Source organism: Neophocaena asiaeorientalis, unplaced genomic scaffold, assembly GCF_003031525.2.
Source record: "Neophocaena asiaeorientalis asiaeorientalis breed wild unplaced genomic scaffold, Neophocaena_asiaeorientalis_V1.1 scaffold148, whole genome shotgun sequence".
NCBI classification, from domain to species: Eukaryota; Metazoa; Chordata; class Mammalia; order Artiodactyla; family Phocoenidae; genus Neophocaena; species Neophocaena asiaeorientalis.
In genome coordinates, this window is record NW_020174050.1 from 5,105,844 (window position 1) to 5,121,389 (window position 15,546).

The window sequence follows — 15,546 nt, forward strand, 5'->3', positions numbered from 1 at the left end:
GATGTAGCATTGTTAATTTAACCAATTCTGTTGTTGAACTTTGTGTTGTTTCTCATTATTGTAAATAACACTGCAAAGACCTTTCTGAATAAGCCTTTGTGCAAATATAAGATTACTTCCTCAGGATAAATTCCTGAAAATAAAATTATTTGATTAAAGACAATGAACATTTCAAGGCTTTTGAAACATGTTCCCAAAATGCATACTAGAAAGTTTGTATTAATTTACCTTACTTCCTCCCAATAACAGTTTCTGAGTGCTATTTCACCACATTCTCAAATAACTAAATATTACTCTTTAAACATGTCTTTGACTGTTGGACAGGTTGATTGACATGCTGTTATCGCTCTACAATCACCAATCCCCATCCTTCAAATTAGCTACAGAGAGACTGGCTCTCATATTAGTCAGAATTTACTCGGAGCGAAACATCAAAATGAGACTAGAGAACAAACACCATTGTTTGTTCCACATATTTTTCCTATAAAAAAATACACCCAGCCTGGGACTTCCTTGGCGGTGCAGTGGTTAAGAATCCGCCTGCCAATGCTGGGGACACGGGTTCGAGCCCTGGCCCGGGAAGATCCCACATGCTGCGGAGCAACTAAGCCCATGCGCCACAACTACTGAGCCAGCGCTGTAAGAGCCCGCGAGCCACAACTACTGAGCCCGTGTGCCACAATTACTGAAGCCTGTGTGCCCTAGAGCCCGTGCTCCGCAACAAGAGAAGCCACTGCAATGAGAAACCCACGCACCGCAACGAAGAGTAGCCCCCGCTCCCCGCAACTAGAGAAAGCCCGCTCGCAGGAACAAAGACCCAATGCAGCCAAAAATAAAATAAATAAATCTATTTTAAAAAAAAACAACACCCTGTCTTTGCACTCAGAGGAGGCCAGTCGGCCGCAGCCGTGGCGTCCAGCCGGAATGGCATGATCCTGAAGCCCCACTCCCACAAGGGCCGTCAGGGGCGTGGGGCCACGTGGTTCAACCAGCCGGCCGGCAAAATCCGCAGACGCAGGGGCCGGCAGGCCAAGGCGCGCCTCATTGCCCCGTGCCCCACGTCTGGCCTCCTCCAGCCGGTGGTGAGATGCCCCACGGTCAGGTACCACACCAAGGTGGGCGCCGGCAGGGGCTTCAGCCTGGAGGAGCTGAGGGTGGCTGGCATCCACAAGAAGGTGCCCCGGACCATTGGGATCTCAGTGGATCCGAGGCGGCGGAACAAGCGCACGGAGTCCCTGCCGGCCAACGTGCAGCGGCACAAGGAGTACCGCTCCAAGTTCATCCTCTTCCCCAGGAAGCCCACGGCCCTCAAGAAAGGAGACAGCACTGCTGAAGAGCTCAGATTGGCCACCCAGCTGACGGGACCAGTCATGCCCATACGAAACGTCTACAAGAAGGAGAAAGCCAGAGCCATCACAGAGGAGGAGAAGAACTTCAAGGTGGACGCCAGGCTCCGCATGGCCCGCGCCATTGCCTGGCTCTTTGGCATCGCGGCAAAAAGGGCCAAGGAGGCTGCAGAACAGGATGTCGAAAAGAAAAAATAAAGTGCTCTTGGCAAATTGTGATTTAAAAAACAAAAAACACCCTACTTATCATATATGTGGTCCTGGTGCCTAACATTTGTACCCACTTAGAAAGGCAGGAATTCCTTATTTTGGCAGCAATGGAGGACAGATGATGGTCCTGTCAAAAGTGGCACCAGCCACCTGTCTGGGACTAGACCAAAGCTAACACTGGCTAACACTGTGCTCAGCCTTGCATGTGCCTTCCTGTTCTCTCCGCTTGCATCCAGACTTACCAATCAAATCTCCAGAAGTTGGCTCCAACACAGTTTACAAACATGTTTCAATGGGCAGAGAGAAGTTCAGGACACAAGGATGGCTTATGTGAGAGAACCATTCTGTGAGAACTGAGATCCCCTCAAATCACTTCCCCCCCCTCCTCTCTGGCCTTGGCACTCAAGCAGAAGATCTGAAAAGATGCCAGGATAGTCCCAGCATTGGAAACTGGCTCTGGACAATAAAGGGACGGGAAAAGCTACAGAAACTAGTCTAAAATACGCAGCTAGGCCATGTGAATTTCAATACATAAACTTACATTCTCATTAGAGAGTAAGCTTCATAAGACTAAATTTTGTCTTTTTGGTTCAGAGATTTATCCCAAAGGTAAGAAATAATGCCTGACACATTGTAGGCACTCAATAAATGTTTGTTGAGTGGATTCATTAAATGTGGATTCATTAAATGGAAAGAAAGAATTGGGAAAACCATATTTAACAATTATGTATTAAACACTTTATATATTGAGACAGGAAGGGGGCAGGGCACATTTAAAAGAATGACAGAACCATTGAGGACACAACATAAACTGGTTAGAACCAACCAGTCCAAGATGGTGGACAAGTCAACTTCCATTAGACCTTGAGCCTCTTTTATGCTCATTGTGATAACATCAGCATGCTAAATGACACACCCACAGGCGCCATGACAGTTCTGAGGCTGACCATAAAAGGCCAAAAAGTGGGAAGTGACCCAGTTCCTGGAAATCTCCACCCCTTCCCTGAAATAGTTGGAATAATCTTCCCACTCATTAGCCTATGAAATTACCCAGCCCATAAAAACTAACCACCCCGTATCTCAGGGCCACTCTCACTTTCTGAGATGGCCCATACTCCGTCTATGGAGTGTGTATCTCCTTGAATAAATCTGCTTTCACTCTACTTCGGCTCGCTCTTGAATCCCTTCCTGTATGAAGCCAAGAGCCCTCACCTGGCAGCCATCCCAGGGACTCGCTTGAGACCTCTCGCACCCCACTCTTCCTGCACCAATATCACTGAGTTAGGAGCTAAGCAGAAACTCAAGGAAGGATTAAAAAAGAAACTTTCCTTCTGGAGAAGCCGACACACACAAAATAAAAAGCTGAACCCTCAGTAATGGCATAGACAGCAACCATATTCTTGGAGTTCAGAGGAGGGAGAAATACTTCTTTCTTAAATGATGGGGGAAGGCCATAGAAAGGAGGTCAATTTGGGGCCGGGTCTTGAAGGATGGTATATTAGTTTCCTAGAGCTGCTGTAACAAATTACCACAAACTGGGAGACTTGGAACAACAGAAAATTAATTTCTCTCACAGTTCTGGACTCCAGAACTCTGAAAGAGGATCCTTCCTTGTCCCTTCCTGGTGCTGGTGGTTCCTTGGCTGTGGCAGCTAACTTCAATCTCTGTCTCTGTCTTTCCATGGCCTTCTCCCCTATGTTACTCTGTGTCTTTTTCTGGCTTTTGTAAGGACACTCTCATTGGATTTAGGGCCCACCCTAATCCAGTATGATCTCATTTCAAGCCTTATCTTAATTACGTCTGCAAAGACCCCATTTCCAAATAAGGTCACATCCCGAGGTTCCATAACCTGAATTTTTGAGTGACACTATTCAACCCACTACAAATGAGTAGAACAATAGTCATGACAGGGACTTCCCTGACAGTCGAATGGTTAAGATTCTGCACTTCCAGTGCAGGAGGCATGGGTTTGATCCCTGGTGGGGGAACTAAGATCTCGCAAGCTGCATGGCACGGCCAGGAAAAAAAAAAAATAATAATAATGACAGAAACCCTCCTCCCAAACTGAGAGGGTGTCTGAGACCAGGTTTCCCCAAAACCAGTACGCAGCCAAAGACACAAAACTTTCCAAAGCCAGGCTACAGAGCAACCCTAATGAATACACAAGAAAATAGAAAACTTCAAATTGTAGGGTTCCCAATAGACATGCAGTCTTCTGAACTGAACTTCCAAAAACTTAAAACAATTTAAAATGCACATGTAATGCATAAAATTGTAACTGAGCAGGACCCCATGGGGCCTTCCCAGAACAGACTCCCCTGACCCCCATGTCCTCCGCCTGCCTCTTGTCTATAGAAAAACTGTAGCCTCCTAGGCCTTCCCTGAGTTCCAAAGAGTAAATTTAATCAGAGGAGTGAGAAAATGCAGAAAGAATGAAAAACAGTCAAGCAAGACAAAATAATAATAGTTTAGCCATTAAACAAAGTCAAGGACCTTTAGTTCCTGCTCAAGGGCTACAGATAATCTTCTGAACCACGTCCTTTCAGCTGTTTTGCAGATACTGAAACCCCCACCAGGTGGAAGAAATTAACTGCATGCTGCCCACAAGCCTGTAGACCCCAGACTGGTTGGAACCAGAAGGTTGATGACGTTGACTCCCGATGACATCACCACCAACCAGTCAAAAGAATATCCACGAGCTGATCACACACCTCACAACTGCCTCCCTCACCTTGTATTTAAAAACCTTTCCCTGAAAGCGCTGGGGAGTGCCAGTCTTTTAAGCATTAGCTGCCCTGGACTCCTTGCTTGATGCCCTGCAATAAACACTTCACTTTCCTTCATCACAACCGGTGTCTTGGCTTTACTGCGTGCAGGCAAGCGGACCCAAGTTTGGTTCGGTAACAAAATGAGAAATTTTGCTTCGAAATTATACATGAGCTTGAAATGAGCTACTTACTATTTAGAAAGATCAAACAATTAAAAGCATGAAGTCCGGGTTAGATTCCTGATTTCTCAATTCACTTACCCTGCAATTTGAGGCCCGTTACTGCCCTTCTCCAGGTCTCGTTTTCTTCATCAGTAAATTAGGGATAATAATATTACCTGTCTTCCGGGGTTGTGCAAAAAAACCCCTCAGTTTTCCTCTTGTGTTCTCCTTTAGTCTCACACTACTGCCACACTCAGAACACTTCTGATACCAGAGGTGTGTGGGTTTTTTCCCACACCAAGTAATTCTCTGTGACACCAGCTGCGTGTGTCTTACAATTTAACTCAGTTCTGATACTGTCTGCCTGGAGATAGCATCAAATCCCACAGGTTAAGGGCTCAGTCCTACAAGACTGTTCCCGCTCCACTTCAGATGCCAATCACAAGTCCAGGTTTTCACCTGTCCTCCTGACTGATGAGCTATACACAACCCTTTCCTTCCTCAGAATCAATTAATTTGCTACAGCAGCTCAGAGGACTCAAGAAAACAGTTCACTTACCATTTACCAGTATATTATAAAAAGATATAATAAAGGATACAGATGAACATCCAGATGGAAGAGATGCATAGGGCAAGCTATGTGGCTTCCATGCCCTCTCCGGGTGTACCCTTCCCCCAGCACCATCATGTGTTCACCAACCTGGAAGCTCTCAGAACCCCGTCCTTTGGGGATTTTTATGGCGGCTTCATCACGTAGGCGTGATTGATCACCAGCCCATTTCTAGCCCCTCTTCCGTCTCTGGAGAAGGGAGGGTGGTGCTGAAAATTCCAAGCTTCTAATTATGGTTTGATCTTGCTGGTGACCAGCCCCCATGCAGGAGCCCACCCAGAGTCACCTGACTAAAAGAAAAGACACATCTATCACCCAGGAAAATCCAAGGGATTTAGGAACTGGGGTTAAAGACCCTATGTTAGAACGAAAGATATTCCTAGTGCTCTTACCACTTAGGAGATGTCAGTGGTTTTAGGAGCTCTGTGCCAGGAACCACGGACAGAGACCAGTGTATATATTTTCTAACATCTCACAGGTCAGAATAAAGACGAAAAGAGATAATGCATGCAGAGTGCCTTATCTAGGACCTGGCATGTGGAAACTGCTCAATAAATGTCAACTCATTGTTTTAGGAGGATGTTAACAGTGGAGAATGAATTTGTTAAGGGGATGGAGAGAGTTACGAAGCTAAAGCCTAAGAGAATATTATAAGACCCAAGCAAGAGATTGTTTATATTTTTTAAAATCAATTAATTGATCTATTTTATTTTTGGCTGCGTTGGGTCTTCGTTGCTGCGCGTGGACTTTCTCTAGTTGTGGCAAGCGGGGGTACTCTCTGTCGAGGCGCACGGTCTTCTCATTGCAGTGGCTTCTCTTGTTGCGGAGCGCGGGCTCTAGTCGCGCAGGCTCAGTAGTTGTGGCTCGCGGGCTCTAGAGCGCAGGCTCAGTAGTTGTGCACGGACTTAGTTGCTCCGTGGCACAAGTAAGGGATCTTCCTGGACCAGGGCTCGAACCCGTGTCCCCCGCATTGGCAGGTGGATTCTTTAGCACTGTGCCACCGGGGAAGTCCCAAGATTGTTTACATTTAAGAAGAAAAAATAATTTACATTTTCCAAGGCCTGGCCTATATTCCTACTAACTGCAATAGCTAGAGTGGCAGTTTTCAGAATGTATAATCGTTTGGGGACATCTGGGTATCCCCCAAACTCTTTGAGGGAGTCATTGAAGCCTTTTTCACTCTCGTGCCCTCATGAGGGTGCTATGGCATTTCCTAGAGGCTTCCTGACATGTGATGTCACACCTGACAGAAGCGGATATGAGAATCCAGCTGTCTATCTTTTTTTTTTTTTTTTGGCCTCGCCAAGCAGCTTGTGGAATCTTAGTTCCCAGACCAGGCACCAAACCCAGACCCCCGGCAGTGGAAGCACAGAGTCTTAACCACTGGACCACCAGGGAATTCCCCCAGCTGTCTTTTATTAAGCCAGACATTAACGATACTTACAAAAAATGTAAAACAATGACACTTCTATTGCTGAATTTTTTGGAAAAATATTTGTCAACATATACATTTATTATTGTTATTTTAAAGAGAATAAAGAAATTAAAACGTTAAAGATTTCTGCTTTAAATCCAGGTACAATAAATTTCAATAGACATAATCCAGATAAACAACAGCACTTGAATTCTCAATAATTTTTTAATAGTGCAAAGAGTCCTAAAACCAAAAAGCTAGAGAACCTGTGGTCTAGAGGAACACATGATATGCCTCAGGGCCAAATAGTTTGGCATCGTACCAGGTAATCACTGGATAGAAGTGGGCTCTACATTTACTTTCAGAGATTATTACATCATCGGCATAACTTTTAGGAGTTTTATGGGGAAAGCAATGTGGAATCCAAGTTTCCATAACATATCCATTTCATTTGCTTCTGAGCAATTGTTCCGATTAGGGCAGAGCTCCATTCGTTGCAAAAATCAGCTATCTACTCAGGACAAAGGGGAACACGAAGTTCACCACTGAAAACTCAGACTGTGACATCTATTTGTGTTCTATTTTCCAGCTTAAAGTCCCCTTATTTCACATCCTTTCTTACTTCATTCATCTTGGAATTGCCAATTTTATTTGCAATAAGTTGAAAACTACTCAAGCCTTTACTCAGAAGTTAGATCACACCTTTGTTTTTTGTTGTCCTTGTTATGTTTCCAGAATTCCTGACATTTCTTTCCATGATATAAAAGGTCATATTTTATACCATGTGACCCCATGCTAACTGGCCACAGCAGACTGAACTGGAATTGGACACTTAATCCAGAAATAGCCAGTTGTGGCTTATCTATGATGTGTGTTCTCTGCTAGTCCGGCTTCCCTGTCCTATATTTTTAAAATCACCTAGGAGCATGTTCAGACTTCTCTGATTAAAAAACAAAACAAAACAAAATAACACAAGGAGCTGGTTAAAAAGACAGATTCTCAGGCCTTTGTCTTGGAGATTCTGATTCAGGGGTTTGGATGGGGCCTGTGAACGAATTTGTTTCACGAGGTTCCACGTGTGTCTTAATCAGGGCACCTTGCAGAACAAGTGCCTGTTGTATAAAGGCATTGGGAAGTCCCAGGTATGGAATAGACCAGGGATTTTCAATCTTCGGTGACCATACCAGCTACTTGGATCTGCCACAGAGATGTTGACTAAGTAGATCTGGCCCGGGGCCCAGGAATGACCATTTTACTCCCTCACGTGTCTGATGTGAACGCTCAAGTTTGAGAATGGCCAAGAGTGAGATCATTTCATCAGATTATTTTGCTTCTGCAATTCCCTACCATGAAAGAATGAAATTTTTTTTTTGAATGAAAGGTAAATAATGGAGTGAGGACAATTTTGGAACAGACTCCCCTATCCCTGCTCCAGGGGAAGGTTGAGGAGGAGGAAGGGTCCAGGGAAATTTAAGTACAGTTCTGGGATATTTAGGGCCTGAGCCTGGGGTAGGGGCGAGGCAGGAGGGGCACAGAGAATCTCCATTCCTTCCCTCCTTCGTGGCAGCTGCTCCATCCAAACTCTACCAAACACCAGCACCGACACTGACACTGAAAATGTGCCTTACAGTTAGAACCGGTTGGAACAGTCACGCAACGTTGTAAATGCCTTTGTAAACTGCAACACAGACTGTCTTGGTGAAGATAACAAATTACACCCTGAAGCTTCCCATCCCTGGAATCTCATTAGTGGCAACACGCAGGCCACCCAGCCAGAAATCAGGATACCGGTTCTCAGAGAAGTACTTATCTTTACTATCAGACGATCACATTCACTTATTTTCTGAGAAGGTCCAATGACACTTTGCTTATTCTCCTTCCTGGAAAGAACTTAATCACTTGTACCAGCTTGATTTGGTGCAATAGGTATTTGTTTCTCCTACTGGAAAAGTATTCTCTGGTCACCTCTCAGGATTCACAATGAATCTCTACCTCTTGGTTTCTCTTAGTCCCAGTCACTTCCTCTTGGATGTGGACCCAGAAGCTCCAAGAGACAAGCTTTATTTTTCTCGGTAGCAATCTATCCCCATCTCTCAAACTGTATATTGGCCTATTTATTTTGTTTTCTTCCTTCCTCCACTAGAATGTAGGTTCCATATGAGGGCATAGTTTTGGTCTGTTTTGTTCTCTGGGCCTAAAACAGTGCCTGGTTCTTAGTAGACCTTTAGTAAGTATTTGTTGAAGGGATAAATAAACGGGTTTTATTTCTGTCCAGATGGGTGAAGGGAAGGTAGAATGGCTGAAGTTTTGCTGAGCCAAAAGGAAAGGAGAGAGTGGTGGGTTCTAGGGTCCAGGGTTAGACACAGAATATTATTTAAGGAAATGATATACCATGGCAAAGACACAATCAGAACTGAATTTAATGTAGAGGAGCTTCAAGGCCCTCATCCTGGACAAACACAAAGCACTAAGACCAAAGGGCCACTGGACAGGAACTAAGGATGGGATCACGGAGCCCAGAGACTGGACGTAATGTCAGCAGGTGAGCAGAGGGAAAGGGTGAGGCAGGTGCATCAGCAGAGTTACACCTGAACCAAATTCTGCTTCCTACTGCTTTCCCCTTGTAAGAGTAGGGCTTTAAAAACTGATTTTTAAAAAAATTAATTTATTTTTGGCTGCATTGGGTTTTCGTTGCTGCACGCGGGCTTTCTCCAGTTGCGGTGAGTTGCAGCTACTCTTCCTTGCGGTGTGTGGGCTTCTTGATGTGGTGGCTTCTCTTGTTGCAGAGCACGGGCTCTAGGTACGCGAGCTTCTGTAGTTGTGGCACGTGGGCTCAGTAGTTGTGGCGCACGGGCTTAGTTGCTCCATGGCATGTGGGATCTTCCCGGACCAGGGCTCAAACCCGTGTCCCCTGCATCGACAGGTGGACTCTCAACCACTGAGCCACCAGGGAAGCCCGAGAAATGTGTTTATAAGGAAGAGAAGTAGTCACAAAAGGGGAAGGGGTGATGTAACAGCAGGGGGCAGAAGCAGGTCAACCCAGGTAAAGGGATTTCAATTATGTCGAAGGAAAAAGTCAGTCTTTATTTCTGAATGTGTTCATTAACATTTTCCTACAGTACTCTTTCTAGTCATAATCAGTTAACTCTCCTTTTTACAGATAATACAATAGCAACTTTAAAGACATTTACATTGGTAAGGTTTTACTATGTCATTATAACAATATAGTGTGGTGGGGAGAAGCAAATTCTTCGACATCGGCCTCAACCAATTTTACTGCCTGTTCTGCTACTTGCTGAGGGTGTAACTTTGGGCAGATGATTTGTCCTTTCTTTGCCTTAGTCTCTTCATCTATAAGATGGGAATGGTATAAGAGCTATTGCCTCCTAACGTTATTGTGAGAATTAAATGAATTAATATGTGCAAACACTTAGAACGTGTTAGCTGTTATTATTATTACCATGTGGCATGCTAAGCCATATGCATTGCTTATGTCATAGAAATGAACATGGATCATTAAATTACACTGACATTTATTGGCCTTGGAACGTCCACTGCAAGAGTTAATGAACTTTGGGCTCCGTCTTGCACTGGGTCTGACTGGGCCCCAGGCTCCATGCCTCTCCATTGTTGGGAGGAGACTAGACCTCAGATCTTTGTACTTTGGGATTATTTGAACCTGAAACTGCAACAAAGGGAGGGCAGTTTATTTGGGGAGGTTTTACTCATGTTGCCAGGGAAAGTGATTGCTTTTCCAACCTTCTATCCCACCCAGTCCAGAGTCACTACTGTTGAGTAGACTTTTAAAGACACCAGTAGATACCCTCAGAAGCATCTAAAACACTTAAACCAGGGCCTGAGACTTTCTGTGCTGCCCTTCTTGTAATCTACACAGATTCTTCCTATAGGACTTGTGAAATGTTACGACTCTATATTAATAAGTGGAATGTCTGTACCTTATCCACACCTTGAAAGGGAAGGGCCTGTGATCCAAGCATCAATGCCCAGCTGAGGTGGTCATACTGGAAGCCAACAGAAATGCATTCTCAGTTATTCAAGGGCCCAGAAAATCTACCACCTTTATACCATTTCTGTAAAAACGACTCCAAGACACACTCAGCAAACTGAGGAATGAAGTAAACTTAATAATGAAAAAATTGGGGCATAAAAAGTGCTAGTGATGAACATTGAGACCAGTGCATTAAGGCCAAACAAGTGTCATACTAGGTCAAAAGGTAACTGTGCACTAATTATCTGGGCTATTTGTGCAATGATTCACACTTTATGGGTTGAAAGGAAGAAAGTAATAGTGATCCTTGGCAACTTAGCTTAGCAGCTATAGACTTCTGGGAAAATTTCCTAGTCCACTTTGTAAGTTTCATCTGCAATGGACAATACACTAATCAGGAATTTTAAGAAGCCAAATAATTCCTTACTGACATTTACTAAGCTGGAACTAATCGTGCATCAATTCTAAATAAAATGTTACTTTTATTTTATAGCTTTGGGTCAGATTATCCACCTTTCCCCTCTGTCTCTAAAACTAATACACACGATGGAGAATAAGTTATACCAAAAGAACTTTGTGATTCCCACTCCCTAACCTTTGGGGAGACCAAATGACATAATGGAACTAGCAAGTCCGTCAGGCCAGGGAATCAGTACTGAGTCTACGAATTATTAGCTGTGTAACCTTAGACAAATCACTTTACTGCTCTTTGCTTCAAAAATTCTTGATTTATTCCTCATTCTATTGCAAAGGGAGACAAAGGAGATTTCCCAATTCCCTATAGTCTGGACTTTAGGGTGAGAGAGACAATTCTCAATAATCAATACTGGGACTTCCCTGGCGGTCTAGTGGTTAAGACTCTGTGCTTCCAGTGCGAGGGGCATGGGTTTGATCCCTGGTCAGGGAACTAAGATCCCACATGCCACACAGTGTGGCCAAAAAATAAAATAAAAATAAATAAAATATTTATATTAAAAAATCAATACTATCTAAAGTGATAAATTGTTTGAACAATCAAAAATAATGAGATGGATTCACACACCAGGAAAGGTTAAAGAACTAGGATTGACATGAGATAGAATGTAGAGAACTTAAATCCTCCCTAACAATGGGCACAGCAACTACACTCGTGTGTGTGTGTGTGTGTGTGTGTGTGTGTAATTTGATCTTTACAATTTTCTGGGGAATTATTATCTTCTTTCTCCAAATGGAGAAATGGAGGTTCAGAGAAATTAAGTGATTTGCTCAAAATTAAACAGCAAGATAGAAGTGGAGAGGCAGTGACAACAGTGGGAATGGTGGAGTAAGGACCTCTGAAAAGCTGCTCTTCCGGGCAAAGAACATGAACACTGGCAAAAATTGTCAAGATAACTTTTACAGAACTCTGGAAATTAACCAAAGGGGAGCATTTATTTATAAAAAATGGCTGAATCTTAGTAAGCACAGTGAGCTTTGTGGCATTTTCACTTGCCCTATTCCTACGCCTTCTCCCCAGCTCCACAGCAGCCTTGAAACAAACGGCACCGCATTCACAGTGAAAACCCGCAGTCTAGCAGCCACTGGAAGGGGAAGAAAGGGGTTGGAACTCCCCAGAACACCATTCTCAGAGAATTGTCATTATTTGACATGTCAGGCCGTTCCCTGGAAAACTCTGTTCTAAGGCCTTGTCTTTATTTGACCTGACTCAGAACAGCTTTTTCCGCAGGAACATTTGTCAAAAACAATCAAGAGCAATTGTTTAATATCACAACTGCCTGAGGCAGTGATAACAATTGAGACAAACAAGAAACTGACCACAAAATTTAGAAGGAAAAGCTAGGGAATAAGATATTCATAGGAGGCTTTGAAAAGGTCCAACATATTTCTAGAAATCTAGAAGGATGCAAATGGTAAGGCTGGGCGAATGTTCCAGGAAAGATCTAAATAAATTGTGAGACATCTTGTGTTCATGGATTGGAAATTTTAATATTGTTAAGATGGCAATACTCTTCAAATTGATCAATAGATTCAATGCAATCCTATCAAAATCCCACGTGCCTTTTTTGCAGAAATTGACCAGTTGATCCTAAAATTCATATGGAAATTTGAGGGACCCAGAATAGCCAAAACATTCTTTTTTTTTTTTAATTTTTTAAAATTTATTTTATTTATTTTTGGCTGTGTTGGGTCTTCATTGTTGCATGCAGGCTTTCTCTAGTTGCAGAGAGCCGGGGCTACTCTTTGTTGCGGTGTGCAGGGGCTCCAGGTGCGTGGGCTTCAGTAGTTGTGGCTCGCAGGCTCTAGAGCACAGGCTCAGTAACCATGGGGCGTGGGCTTAGTTGCTCCGTGGCATGTGGGATCTTCGCGGACCAGGGCTTGAATCCGTGTCTCCTGCATTGGCAGGCAGATTCTTAACCACTGCACCACCAGGGAAGCTTGTCAAAATATTCTGGAAAAAGAAGAGCAAAGTTGGAATCACACTTCCTAATTTCAAAAGTTACTACAAAGCTACAGTAATCCACTTAGCAAGGTATTAGTATAAAGGTAGATATACAGATCAATGGAACTGAATTGAGAGTTCAGAAATCAATTATTACACTTATGGTCAGTTGATTTCTACAAGGGTGCCAAGACAATTCAATGGGGAAAAGAATAGTCCTTTTAACAAATGGTACTGGGACAACTGAATACTTGTGTGCAAAAGAATGAAGTTGGAACCCTACCTATATTAGTCAGGGTTCTCCAGAGAGGAAGAACCAATAGGATATACATAGACATATAGAGATTCGTTATGAAGGATTGGCTCACATAATTATGGAGGCCAAGGTGGAGGCCAGCTGGAGGCCCAGGGAAGCCAGTGGTATAGTTCTAGACCAAACCTAAAGGCCAGAGAATGAGGGAAGCTAATAGCGTAAGAATCCAAAGGTCTGAGGACTGCTGGGGCTGATGGTATAAGTCCAGTTTGACTCCAAAGACCCAAGAACTAGAAGTGCCAGTGTCCAGGGGAATGAAAAGATGGATGTCCCAGATTGAACAGAAGAGCAAATTTGCCCTTCCTCTGCCTCTTTGTTCTATTCAGGGTCTCAACGGATTGAACGATGCTCACCTGATTTGGTGAGGGTGATCTTCTTTACTCAGTCTATGATTCAAATGCTAATCTCTTCTGGATACCTCCTCATGGACACACCCAAATATAAGGTTTTACCAGCTATCTAGGCATCCCTTAGCATGGTCAAGTTGACACATAAAATTAACCATCATATCATATGTAAAAATTAACTCAAAATCAATCAAAGGCCTAAATGTAAGATCTAAACTATAAAGCTCTTAGAAGAAAACATAGGAGTAAACCTTCATGAGCAATGGTTTCTTTTCTTTTTTTCTGTCCGTGCCACACAGCTTGCGGGACCTTAGTTCCCTGACCAGGAAGTAAGTGGAAGATTTGATTTGTGGCCCCCAACAGTGGAAGCCCAGAGTCCTAACCACTGGACTGCCAGAGAGTTCCCTGTAATGGTTTCTTAAATACAACACCAAAAGCATAGCAACCAAAGAAAAAAAAATTGCACTTCATCAAAATTTAAAACTTTTTTGCTTCAAATGATACTATCAAGAAAGTGAAAGACAAACTACAGAATGGGAGAAAATATTTGGAAATTATATATCTTATAGGAGACTACTACTTAGAATATATAAAGTACTTACATAACACGATAATTTTAAAAAAACCCAATAATCCAATTTTAAAATGGACAAAGTATTTGAACAGATATTTTTCAAAGAATATATACATATGGCCAGTAAGTACATGAAAAGATGCTCAATATCATTAATCATTAGGGAAATGCAAATTAAAACCACAATGAGGTACCACTTCATACCCACTAAGGAAAGCTGTAATCAAAAAGATAGACAATAACAAGTGTTGGCAAGGAAGGATGTGGAGAAATTGGAATCCATCATACACTTCTGGTGGGAATATAAAATGGTTCAGTCACTTTGAAAAACAGTTTGGAGTTCCTAAAAATGTTAAACATAGAGTTACCATATATCTTAGCTGTTCCACTCCTATGTATACCTAAGAGAATTGAAAACATACGTTCACACAAAAACTTCATAGAAGCATTATTCAAATAGCTAAAAGTGGAAACAGTCCAAATGCCCATCAACTGATGAATGGTTAAACAAAAGTGGTATATCCATACAATGGAATATTATGCAGTCAAACAAAGGAATGGAGTACCGGTACATGCTATAGCATGGATGAATCTTGATACATTGTGCTAAGTGAAAGAATCCAGACACAAATATATAACATATATAACCACATATGATTTCATTTACATGAAGTGTTCAGAACAAGAAAATCAAATCTATAGAAACTGAAAGTAGATTAGTGACTGCTTTGAGTTACTGGGATGTTGGGGTGAAATGAGAGTTAACTGCTAATGGATACAGGGATTCTTTGGGGAACGATGAAAGTGTTCTGAAATTAGAGAGTGGTGATGGTTACACTCCTCTGTGAATATTTAAAAACCTCTGAACTGTACACTTTAAAAGGATGAATTGTATGATATGTGAATTACATCTCAATACATTTTTTTAAAAATTAAAACAATAAAAGAGATGCAGCCAAGAAGCAGGTATTCTAATTGTAAGATTGGAGGCTCTCCACTGCACTACCAAATGATATGCATTAGCCATCACAAACTACTGTTTAATGAAGACACACAAAAGAAAGGGGATTACTCTTTTCCCTGGATGATGGAAATGAGTAGTGTGAGTTCTTATATGGTCCTCTTATATTCTCATTGCCCCACTGGGACCCACACATGGGAAGCTCCTAAGAAATACCTGTTAATTGTATAAATGAACTAGGTGTTTCATTCTGTAAGAGAAAAATCTTGTTGGCAAGATACGTTTAACAAACTCTTTTTTGGTAATTGTCATCCCTTCCTGTCTCGGAATGCTTAGGTAAAAACGAGAAGAGCACCAAGGAATCAGAATATTCTGGTTCTTATAGGGGAAAGTTCTTATAGGGGAAAGAAATAG

The 15,546-nt window shown here is 42.7% G+C and overlaps 1 pseudogene across 1 annotated transcript; it reads left to right on the forward strand.

Annotated features, from left to right (window-relative positions):
* The first annotated feature begins 887 nt into the window (after positions 1–887).
* LOC112405653 (60S ribosomal protein L13 pseudogene) lies at positions 888–1,558 on the forward strand (annotated as a pseudogene). The gene has a single exon (XR_003004398.1). The product of XR_003004398.1 is annotated as a 60S ribosomal protein L13 pseudogene (transcript).
* Positions 1,559–15,546: the final 13,988 nt, after the last annotated feature.